The sequence below is a fragment of the Alosa sapidissima genome, chromosome 9 (genome assembly GCF_018492685.1).
Source record: "Alosa sapidissima isolate fAloSap1 chromosome 9, fAloSap1.pri, whole genome shotgun sequence".
Lineage (NCBI taxonomy): Eukaryota > Metazoa > Chordata > Actinopteri > Clupeiformes > Clupeidae > Alosa > Alosa sapidissima.
The window spans coordinates 1,139,054-1,150,837 of NC_055965.1; the positions used below are offsets into that span (position 1 = coordinate 1,139,054).

An 11,784-nucleotide genomic window follows, 5' to 3' on the forward strand; every position below is an offset into this window, starting at 1 on the left:
GAAGCACTGTGGGTGAGCTGGACAAGGAGTGTGTCGTAGTGTAACCTGAGTGGTGTGCGGTTTGTGCTTGCGTCACTTTTATTGGCCCATGAGTGTGTTGGTTTATGTGTGATACATTTAGTGTGCAACTTGAACTATTATTCACTTGGCGGTTAACCTTTTAAAATATGTTTTTGCTATTTGTGTAACTTAGTTACCATTGTCCATGCCTGTCCCACCACCCTATGTAGTTTTCCTTGTTAGAGCATTTTAAGATCAGTGGCAGAGAACTCTGTTTATGAATTTAGTGCCTGTTAATAATAAAAGTGTTGCCTTTTCAAATTTCTGTGGTTTGTGAGTCTGGGGGGAGTTCATTGGCCTATAGTCCTGTTAAAGGGCCGCGACAGTTGTTCTAGGTCTTTTTCCAGCTGATGACCTAGTCTGACCAGCTCCTTAACATTTTGGGAACGACCATGTAAGTAGGTAGCCAGCTGTGGTTTTATGTTCTTCAGAATCATTTTAACGATTTCTGCCTCAGTGATGGTGGGTTTCCATTGTTTACACAGGGCACGATATGAGAAAGAGAAGTCACGGATGGACTCATTCACTTTTTTTTTGCGGTTTCGCACACGGTCTGTGAGTTCTTCCTCATAGTCGTCGGACAAGAAGGCAGTCAGAAACGTTTTTTTTTAAAAACTGGGCCCATGTAAGGACCTCGGTCATGGCGATCTCTCACCAGTCTCTAGCTGTGCTGTGCAGAGCGGATCTGAAGGCTGCCAGAATCTCTGTGTCTGTTAGAGGGTGTATGGCTAAGAAGTCCCGACACTTGGAGAGGTAGAGAACAGGGTCTGGATCATTTGTTTTACCAAAAGTAGGGAATGACAGTTTCAGGACTTTCAGATGGTCAGACTTAACTCCAGTAGGTGGAACGGTGGCCATGGAGACTGGCAGTGAAGCTGGAGTGGCTGTTGCTGCAGAGTGCATGACTGGCAGCTTGGTAAGTGGAGAAGCGGTTAAAAGATGTTGCTCCATCCTTTTTTCAAGCTCCTGTATCTTATTGGTAAGTATGTTGTATTCTTTTGTGATATGTGTGGGTAGATGTGCTAATGTGGTGCTCAGTTGGTTGGTGAGTCTAACACAAGTGTCCATGTTTTGTGACAGGTGTGTGCAATCTGCTGCAAATGTTCTTCTCTGGGACGAGATCTCCTGCTGTACCTCCATTTGCAACTGTTCAACCATGAATCGGATTTCAGAAAGTTGTGTAGCATTTTGACTTTTGATTTCCTCTGTGATTATGGTTTTCATGCCCTTTAGCAAGTTATCCCATTCACTCTCTGTTTTTTGTTTAGTGTCAGCAAGTGTTGCATTGACTTTGGTGAATTGCATTTGTGCATTGTCAAACATATTCTGCAGTCTTCCTTCCAGGTGAAAACGACTCCTCAATAGAGCCCTGCACTTGAGCCCTAGGGGCCCGACAGCCCGAGGACCGGGCTTCGAGCCGATGACCGTATAATTACCTCGGACACGGGCCGGGCTCGGGCACTTTTATTTTTCAATTGAATTCATTTCTTTTAAAAAAAAAAAACTGCTAATTAAAGAACTATTTTGTGTTTAAATGGAAACACTTGAACGCAGCAGCAGCTGCTCTGCCCTGCACCTCCCTTCTGTAGGCCTACACTTACACATCCGATTCGCGCAACTTCCCGACTCCCACCACAAACATGGAGAACGACATAAAGAAAAAGATTGAAAATGGCGAATTGAAGAGAGTGAACAACACCAAGGGAAAAGCTCCGTTCTGGACTAAGTTTCATCTTATTGCAACCCTTCAAGATGAGCCAACCGGGTTTGTTCAGTGTGTTTTATGCAAAGCTGTTCTGTCATATGACAGCAAAAAAACAGGTTCATCACATCTCCAGAGACATTTTGAACGGTCATGTGGCGGACACCCAGGCAAGAGTTGTTGTCTTTATTAAGAAGAAAAATATTGATAGGCTTTTGCTACGTTTAGCCTACTAATAAACACTGTAATAAGGTTTAAGCGTTTTGTTGGTTTTTGTAGCCTACCTTATGTTTGGATTTGCTGTGCGCTCATTTAAAAAAAACGAAATAATCATTTAAACAACTCCACTACTAGTTCTCAAGCTGCTGTTCGAAACATGAGCCCATATTTTAACATGCTCTTTTATGTCCACTTTGATCTGTCAGAAACGTTTGTTTATTCACAGAAAAATAGAATGCTGTTTTTTTCTAACTGCAGAGCGTTATCCCATTTTCAGAGCGGCAGATTACATTTACGAACGCACCCAATGAATATAGCGTTCTATCACGCTAAAACATTGTTATTGGGAGGTTAAAAAAAAAAAAAAAAGTCGGGCTTGATACGGGTTCGGGCCTGAGAATTCTGAAAACCTGTCGGACTGGGCCGGGCTGGCGCTCCACCCCCTCGGGCCAGGGCCGGGCTCGGGCCCAGATAATAGGCCCGTGCAGGGGCCACTAGTCCTCAACACTTGTTTGGACAGTTCACTCATTTGAGACTCTTGGTTTTTCACTTTTTCAAAGAGCAAGTCCCAGTGGTCAGGGGTTTTTAACGCCAGTGCCCGCTGGCGTTGGAAGCTCCAATGGTAAGTCTTGCTGCAGTGACATATTGTAGAACCATGATAAAGAGGGGTTTAAGAGTGCATTCAATGGAGATTCGATGGGGGTGCATCGGGGTACAGATTGGACGGCTCATCGGCCAACATAGGGGATGCTGTAGGTAGATGGTCTCCAGCAACAGTGGTACTAGAGAGCTGAAGGTGCACTTGGTGAGTAACTTGAGGGGTCTGTATGTCAAGGAGTGACGTGATTTGTGTTGGTAGAGACATAGTAACTTCGGGTTGATTTTCCTGTTCTGCCATTTCCCGGTTCTCTGAGTCTGCCATTGCTGCGGTCTACTGTGCACCATGCACTGCAAGTTTTGTTGTGTGTTATGAAATGTTGTGTTAATAAAACTGAAGTAGAATGTTGTTGTGTGGTATGTTTGTGTCAGGTGTTGTGTTTGTGTGTGTAGTGAAAAAAAAAGGTGCCCACTTGAAAATCAACAACCCACAAAAGGGCAGATAAACCCAATATGCAAATGCTTAAGCAATAGGCACAAGAAATTTCAGCAGTGTGGCAACAATAAGTTAACACAGACCTGACTATGCATTTCAGCACATCAATAAACAGTTTAAATACATAACATTGCAACACATCAAAATAGCAAAACCAGCACATCACACAGCATAGCAGTACAACATAGAATGCACAGCATGAATAAACAATTCAACATAGCATAGCAGAGGATGCACAGCTCAATTCAACAGTATTTTGTCTTTTTTTTTTTTTACATAAGTGCCCCCACAATTCCAGAAGCGTCCAGAGCACAGAGTTCATTCATGTGAATGTATGTGACGCAAGTGTGTGCAGGCGCTCAGGTGTGGACGAGTATATGTGAATGAGGGTGTATGCAGGTGCTCGCAACAAGCGAGACGAGGAAACAGAGTTCCGTTGAAAGTTCAGTTCATTAATCAGTCTCGTTAGTCCCTGTTCAGGCGCCAATTCTGTAATGGCGCTAAGTCGGGCACTAAGAAAAAGCAAGTTCAGGCGCCAGGCAGGCCTATCAATCCTGCCACTAAATAATAATTAAACAAAGCTATCGCCAGCCATATCAAATAATATTAAAAATAAAGACAATAACCAAGGTTTCAAGCCACACGTCTTTACTCCTTACCAAATCAATCAAAAATAGACGTGCATCCAACAACAACACAAATACACACCCGCCGTGCCGGTTATCCACAACAGAAAATAAACAATATAGGCTACAACACAAAAGTCCAAAGTCTGGTATACTGTAACAATATATAGTCCCACTGATTACTTATTGACATTAACCATTTTGATGTAATACTAACCCACTCTACATCTCTCTTTCTTCCCCCTTACTGTACCTCACTTGTGAGGTATATCATCACCAGTCATCAACCATCCGTGTGCTTGGCCCTCCTCTCACCCATCTCACCTGAAGTCCCATCCTCGACTGCCCTATTACTGTCCCCCTATCTGGATTCCTGGCCCGTACAGCCTAGCGACCCATCACCTGCCTATGACAACTCTGCCCGGATTCCTGGCCCGTCTGCCGACCCACCACATGCCCCTTGACAACTCCCTTCCCCTGGACAATTCAAACACTGAACTATTTGAACTTTCTGTCACAAAATCAGGATTAATGCATTATCATACCGGATACGTAATCATCCCACCTCTTGTAACTTTCACACCATGTCCTATTCTCTACACCTGACTATCATCATTTGTCATGTATACAGACCTTACTGTCCTGTATTGACCATAGGCAGATGGGTCAGGTTGAGTCGTGGATCTGCTCGAGGTTTCTTCCTATATGTATCTCCAATTCTAGGGAGTTTTTCCTCGCCCCTGTTAACCATGGGCCTTCTTTCTTTCTTTTCTTCCTTTCTTTTCTTTTTTTTCTCTGATTGCCTGCATTCTGTAAAGCGCCACATACATGTGTAATGTTTTGGCGCTCTATAAGCACAATAAATTGAATTGAAATTGGCTTTCAATCTTGATTATGTTTTTTTGTAATTATGTTAAATTAGATTAAATTATCTCCTCCCAGCTCTCTCCTATTTTAAGCAAAGGGTTAGTGATGGGGACGAGACCACCTATGCCGAGTCCGAGTCAAGACCGAGTCTTTGAAGGGTCGAGACCGAGTCTGTTGGTTTTCAAATACAGTCGAGTCCGAGTCAAGACCGAGTCTTTGAAGAAGCAAGTCCGAGTCGAGACCGAGTCCTTTAGGAGTCGAGACCGATTCGAGACCAAGACCATAAAAAAATTTCAGTTTTAATATTCATAATTTAATATCACCCCAGTTAATAATCAACAGTTAGGCCTACAGACTAAGCTAGATTGGGAATTGTTTAGAGGAGCAGTCTTAACGTCTTAATATGGACTATGCTGACCTACAGACACTCACCGGCAGCAGAGCCATAGAGATAAATAAACGGCTCTGATGGCAGTATCTTTGCATTGCACCATGGGATGTCATTTTCAAATAATGACGGTCAACATTGCATTTTATTATTATTGTTGTTATGTGTTGTCTGTTTTTTATATGAACATAAAAAATGCGTTGGTCTCGAGGACTCGGTCTGAAATTACGAGTCCTTCTCCTCCCACTGTGGTCCGAGACCGAGTCAAGACCGAGTCTTTGAAGGAACGAGTCCGAGACGAGACCGAGAAAGCAGAAATTGGTCTCGAGACCGGACTCGAGTCCGAGACCGGACTCGAGTACTACATCACTACAAAGGGTTACTCCAAACCACAATGAAACAGTGCTCCAATACATCTATGGATTAAGCCAAACAGTTAACTCAATGTAAGTAAGATAAACAAGGTCGTTTATTGTTATCAGCACTGCCAGCATTGTGTATAATATGATTGTCACTTAGAGGAGACTCGTAGATAACTAACGTTAGGATAGTTAGCTAACCGCTGCTAACGTGCTAGCATCGCCTCGTCAGAAAAGCATGGGGCTGTGCACAGTAGTTCACCATAAATTAATAAAGTTGAAGTCGCTCTGCTATGTTTCCGTTCATTTGCAGTACCATGTTCCTTACATGACATGACCTGGTGCCCTTGTAATATGCATACAAGTCTATCTAGCACAGCTAGCTATTAATATCAGTGACCTAGATAAACCTAGATAAGCTATTCATTTTTATACATGTGTCTCCTTTATACATGTCATACGTCATACTAGAGTTGTTCAACGGATTCTAAATGAAATCAGGTCCGTGGCTCTGTAAAAGAGTCTCTTGGGTTGTAACTTTTACAAAGAGGCTTACAGCTGCCATTGAGCCATTGAAGTTCTAGTTAACTCTGGCAACAGTAACTAAGGGGGGCGGGACTTCGCGAAAGGTCTGTAGTGCTGTAGTGTTGTGATGTAAAATATCATGTATAGTTAAAACAGATAATACAGAGATGGTTACTACGGTGATGCTAGGATAGCCATGGTGGTTGCATAGCTTAATAAAAGTTGATAGTTTAAAGGGGTCATAGAATGCAAAACCGAGTTTACTTTGTCATAGATGAATATTGATAGTTCAGTGGGTGAAATGGACATACAGAGGACTTCAAAACCCCACCGACACCTCCTTACTATGCAAATCTCACAATTCGAAACTCCCGCCATAAAACGGGCGAATCCAAACGAAGCTGCGAGTTTACGCAAACTCGCAGGTGGTACCTTATTTGGCTCTGGCCTGTACATTTGTCACGCCTCAAAATTTACATACAGACCAGCCCACTGGTGCTCTGAGCCCAGGAACGTGAATGGAGAGCGAAGATGAGACAAACATTAGTTTAGCTGCCTGCTCATTTACTTCCACAGAAATTATAAAGCAGACAGTTCTTCAAGGATATCGAAAATGAGCCACGGTCGTAAATGCAGTGTTCCAGGTTGAAACTTAGGCTACAAAGAAAGCTGAGACTTTCCATAGTCTTCCCAAGGATTCAAAAGTTCGAGGGGCATGGACAGACACACGCATTTCAATGACTTCACACGCTCACACGCCACACATGGCATTTCTCACTCCGAAAAAAAATTATTAACTTGCCCGCACAGAAATTTCTAAGGGCTATATTTTACAAACGTGTCACACAACGTTGCTGTCTGTGCGCTCATTCAGTTCAGAGCTGCTGTTCAGTTACTAACCTTTCGGCCAATCAGAAAATAGGATTTCTCAACCAATCAGGAAATAGTTTTGTTTTGATGTGGGTCCGCGGAGTCGTGGAGTGAAATTAGGCCCGGTGCTTCGTCTGATAATTTGCTGCGCAGTTAATCAAGATACCGCGGACCGACAAAAAAAGAAAACAAACGTTTCTGCTATCGATGTCATTAAACATGGAGCCATACAATAAAGTGGTGGTAGGGTATGAGCGTTCATTCAATGCAGGCGTCTGCGCGAGAGAAACTGAAACTAATCGATAATGTTGGTATCAAAGCTCCGCTTCAACCTGTTGAATGCTATTTAATTGTTTAACGACACTTAATAGAACAACGTTGATTTTTGGAACTTCCATAGAAACAGAGCAGAGACTGTATAATACACTGTATAGCACTGAGTATTGTATAGTCAAATTTGAATATAACGTGGCCAAAAACTAGCCTTCTCTGTTAAAGATCAACAGATCAGTGATTTACGCCTATCTGCTCGCCAAAAAAGCTGGTATTGTGTTTCCTGAATCCTTACATTCAGGCATTCAAATTAAACTTCTATCTACATTCAGCTTTTAAACAGTCTACTTTTAAACTATCAACTTTTATTAAGCTATGCAACCACCATGTCTATCCTAGCATCACCGTAGTAACCATCTCTGTATTATCTGTTTTAACTATACATGATATTTTACATCACAACTTTAGCATTTTCATGCACTGGTAATTCCTTGGAATTGCATTTCTAGTTTATGTTATTATTATTTAATATAGGGTTCTAGAATAAATAAAACAGTGTGTTTCAAATAATGGAATTTGTGCTCTCTCATGAAGCTGGGTCTATGGGACATGGGGAGGGTGGGTCTCTGTTGATGGGGGGGGGAGGGGGCGTGGCGCCACGAGTAGTTCAAGTAGACGTAGGACTTTCATGTACTTCGATCAGGGGGGGGGGGGCGTGACACCATAGACATAATATACATAGACGCCGCATTGGCTGCTGGAAACAAGAAATGCGGCCGCCATCTTGGACCGGTCATACTCCTCGTTACGTTGCAGCAGAAGACAGAAGATGACAGCACTGTGCAGCATGTTCCTTCTCAAATCGGCGGACCATACTCGGGGGATTTACTTTTCACAAGTAAGATTTAACATAACCGTACTATTGGTTGTATTTTGTGAATAGAATATTACCAGAGAGCTGAGAAGGAGCAATCTTTGATATTACTGTATGAAAATCGTAGCCATCTAGCTAGGCTATGTTTACTCGGTGTTCACCCGGCTATGAACTGAGACTTGATAAGTCATATTCCATAACACTGACTTAGATTACAACTGACACAAGAAGGCTATTGTAGAAATAAATCATACTAGATTTGGCCGGCGAATTTTACACAAGTGGCACAGACTAGCCTATTGGGCAATCGCTAGCTGCTACTTGTAGCCTAAGTGTGTTGGTGGTAGCCTCACTATTTCCTGAATAAAGTAACTTTTCAATAGCTCAACTTCTTTATTTATCAAGTAGCTTAGCCAGACAAGCTACACTTTTCTTGTCATGTGAAATTAGCACAATTTAAAGTAGCTTCCTATGTAGTGAACTAGCCTACTGCTGTGTTTGTGTTAGGCTACTAATACATTTGACTGGGTGGTAGTTTTGTGTAGTGTTTTATTCATGGCAGAGTAACTGATAGTTTAGCTCACTAAAATTTCGAAGTAGCTTGCCCAACACTGTATTATTCACATGTCATTTACCCTAACAAGAATAAGATGCCTCTCAAATTCCTTTTCATTCATTTATTTATTATTTTGTACCTCTCCAGAACAACTGCCTTGTTCAAGAAGACTGTGAATGAACTGAACGGTCTCCTCACCCCCCTGGAACTGAGGAAGGTGCAGCTCTTCATTGCAGTACTGCAGGGCATCTGCTACACTGTGACTGAATGTTTGATTTATGAGCTCCACCTTCATCACCTGCATTCGCCACTCTGTGTCCCATTTTCCCATCGTCTGGTTGACTCCGTCCTCTTTTATGGAGTTTACCCAGTTTACTATGCCATCTTATTTGCCCACCTGCTGTCTGAAGCACTTTTGTTCTCAGCCAAAGTGTACCCAAGCAATTTTAGCAAGGTGGGAACATACAAAATGACATGCACCAGTTGTCGAAATCATAGAACCAACTGCATGACGGTAACTCTGTCTCACTGAGCCTGTGAAGACACTCCCTGATTCTTTACTGATTGCAATGAACGGGTTGATCTTAGCAGTTTCTAAAATGTTTCTTAATTCCTTTTTATTTAATCTCTTCATTGGGGCTGGAACCTTTCTGTGAACTGTAAATAACAGATGCTGTTGATGAACCCATTGACACTGTACAAGTGACAAGTCACCTTTTTGTCTTGAATTGATGAACTGTTACACTTACTATGCCAAACCAATGTCTGTTTTTTAAGGATCAGAAACAAACCTACAAACTTGCACTTTACAATATTTATGGAACTTGTCTAACAAATGCTGTTGATATTGAACCCAGTTACTCCATTTCCTTTATGCCACACCATTGTCTGTTCATCACTTTATTTTTGATGGCACTGAACTGAAAATGTTAATGGATTTTTTTCTGTAAATTTAACTCATTAAAACTTGTATCAAACCAGTTTTTGTCTATGCTGTCAAAAGTGGATTAGTTATGTTCCCAGTTTTTATATTGGATGTCATCACTTTATAATATATCATATATCAGAATATTCTATTACTGTTAAGCCCACTATGAATATTAAAATACGCACAACCATGTTTCCTGTATCATACAGCTTTTCTACTGGGAGGTTTACAACTTATTCTGAGTCAATTTACCCAAGTTTGTCACTAAACCACATAGGCCTACTTGGAATACCCCTCAGATGTCTGAATGGCACTGATCTCACTTACATGTTTATGGAACCTTTCTGTGGACTGTGAATAATGCTGTTGATGGAACTTTTCTGTCAACTGTGAACTATATTTAACTCATTAAACTTGTATCAAACTAGTTTTGTCTATGCTGTCAAACATGGATTATGTTCCCAGTTTTAAATACTCCCAAATAATCCCATTAAAATACGCTAAATCATGTGTCCTGTATCATAGGTACATGTATGACCTTTGCAGCAAAAAAAACCGCGTGAGAATCTGTTCGGTATTCAGTGAGATATGATTAATTAAGTGCGCTGACAGCTCATCTCACCGGCCAAACAGATTACACTGAGTGGAGTGGATGACCGGTCCAAGATGGCGGCTCCAAATCTCGTCAGCGCTAGTAAGGAAAGGAGTAGCGGTCGATGCGGCGTCTATGTATATTATGTCTATGCGTGACACTGTGTCAATGCCACGCCCCTCCCCCCTGAGAAACAAAGTCTCACTCCTTGCAAACTTCAAAACTTGAGAGCCCTGGGCATGGATAATGTTTTTCTACCAGAAGAAGATCCCTGCAAAGTTCAACAATCTGTTATTAATTTGCAAAACATTTCACCGAAGGCAGTTTTCAAAACCTTGTACAGTTAAGCAGGATTTGCTAAGCTGCTGTTACTGAAACGAGGGGCTGTTCCGACCGTAAGGTCATCACAACCGCATGCTGTAAGTATTATTTTGTCGCTAAACAGTTATTAGCCATGCTAACGTGTATCTAGCAAGTAGAATGTGTGATTTAGTTCATTGGCAAGGCTATTTAATTTTCCTGTGTGTCATTCGGATAAAACCTACATTTTACTATGCATGTTTGTCGAGATCTCTGACAGGTTATGTTCTCAGCAAGATAGCTAACTGAAGCTGAGTAACACGATAGTTTGGTTGCTAAGCTGTAATATAACCCATACCCATATTACACATACGTTTTTGACGTCAGAAGTGGAAACAACTTCACGTTATCAATTCAAATGATATCTAGTCGATATGTTGAAAGCAGTGTTGTCTAGATACAATGGATTTATTTGCACGTTCTTATTTTAGAACATTACAAGAACGGCAGCATGCCAAACAGATGCTCAAAGTGTGGCATCTTGCGGGGCTTAGAATATTAGCAAATGCTTTTGCTGTGAGTTAACAGCTTGGTGTGTGCATGCAAAAGTGACTTTCACTTGTGTTACAACATTTCTGTTGTTTGGTTTAGGTTTTATCTAGCAGCCATGCACTTCAATGAGAATGCTGAGTCCCCACAACAGAAGACAGCCAAGGAGAAACTATGTACAGACTTGCCAAACAATTTGTAAGTTTAATAAAATATATGTTTTTATTACAAACAACAAATCAAAATGTGCAACAGTATATGCACTAAAAAGAACTTATCGATTCACACACAACAGGCTGTCTTAGACCTGATGCTACTGGTGTCAAAATCATCATCAGTACTGTAAACAAAGCACAATGTTCAGGGCCATACAATTTGTTTATTGTACAGTATACAGCCTACAATGCACTGTATTACAGTATCCAATATAAGTCCTTTTTCTTGTCCTCTTCGAGATCATCAAAGACCCTCTTCCTTATTGGGATGCCGTCCAGCGGATTCCTGTGCCCCAGGACTTGTGTGCTCAGCTAGACAGACCTTCCATGGAGGATGCTGTTGCTGAACATGTCACGCGGTTCAGTTGAAAAGGGGTCTGAATCCAACGTACTGCCCTGAAGTATCCGGAAGTTCCCTCCATATGCGTAGCACCACACACAAGGGGATCATGACACGGACGCTTCTTCTAAGGAAACCCCAGCTCCTGCTCACAAAAGACCTGTAGGCCAAGTCACTTCATTGCCTGCAACGAGAACAGGGTGGAAAAGCAATTTTTTTTTACTATTTATTTTTTAATATTTTACATCAGAGTATCACTGGACGATTGTTAAAAAAAAAAAAAAAAAAAAGTTTACCATTTTGTGGTGTTGATCAAACTGTGTTTTTGCAAATGCTGAACCAATAATGAATGTGTATTGGTTAAAAACATTTTATTTATATACTGTAACTGCTAACACTTGTATCAGATTGTCCTCACCTTTCCATTCCTCTGATTCTCAAACAGCCA

The 11,784-nt window shown here is 41.5% G+C and overlaps 1 long non-coding RNA gene across 1 annotated transcript; it reads left to right on the forward strand.

Annotated features, from left to right (window-relative positions):
* Positions 1 to 10,214: 10,214 nt before the first annotated feature.
* Positions 10,215 to 11,365, forward strand: LOC121719293. Its single transcript, XR_006034226.1, has 3 exons — positions 10,215 to 10,351; positions 10,884 to 10,979; positions 11,237 to 11,365. It is a non-coding gene; the product is annotated as an uncharacterized LOC121719293 (long non-coding RNA).
* The last annotated feature ends 419 nt before the right edge of the window (positions 11,366 to 11,784 follow it).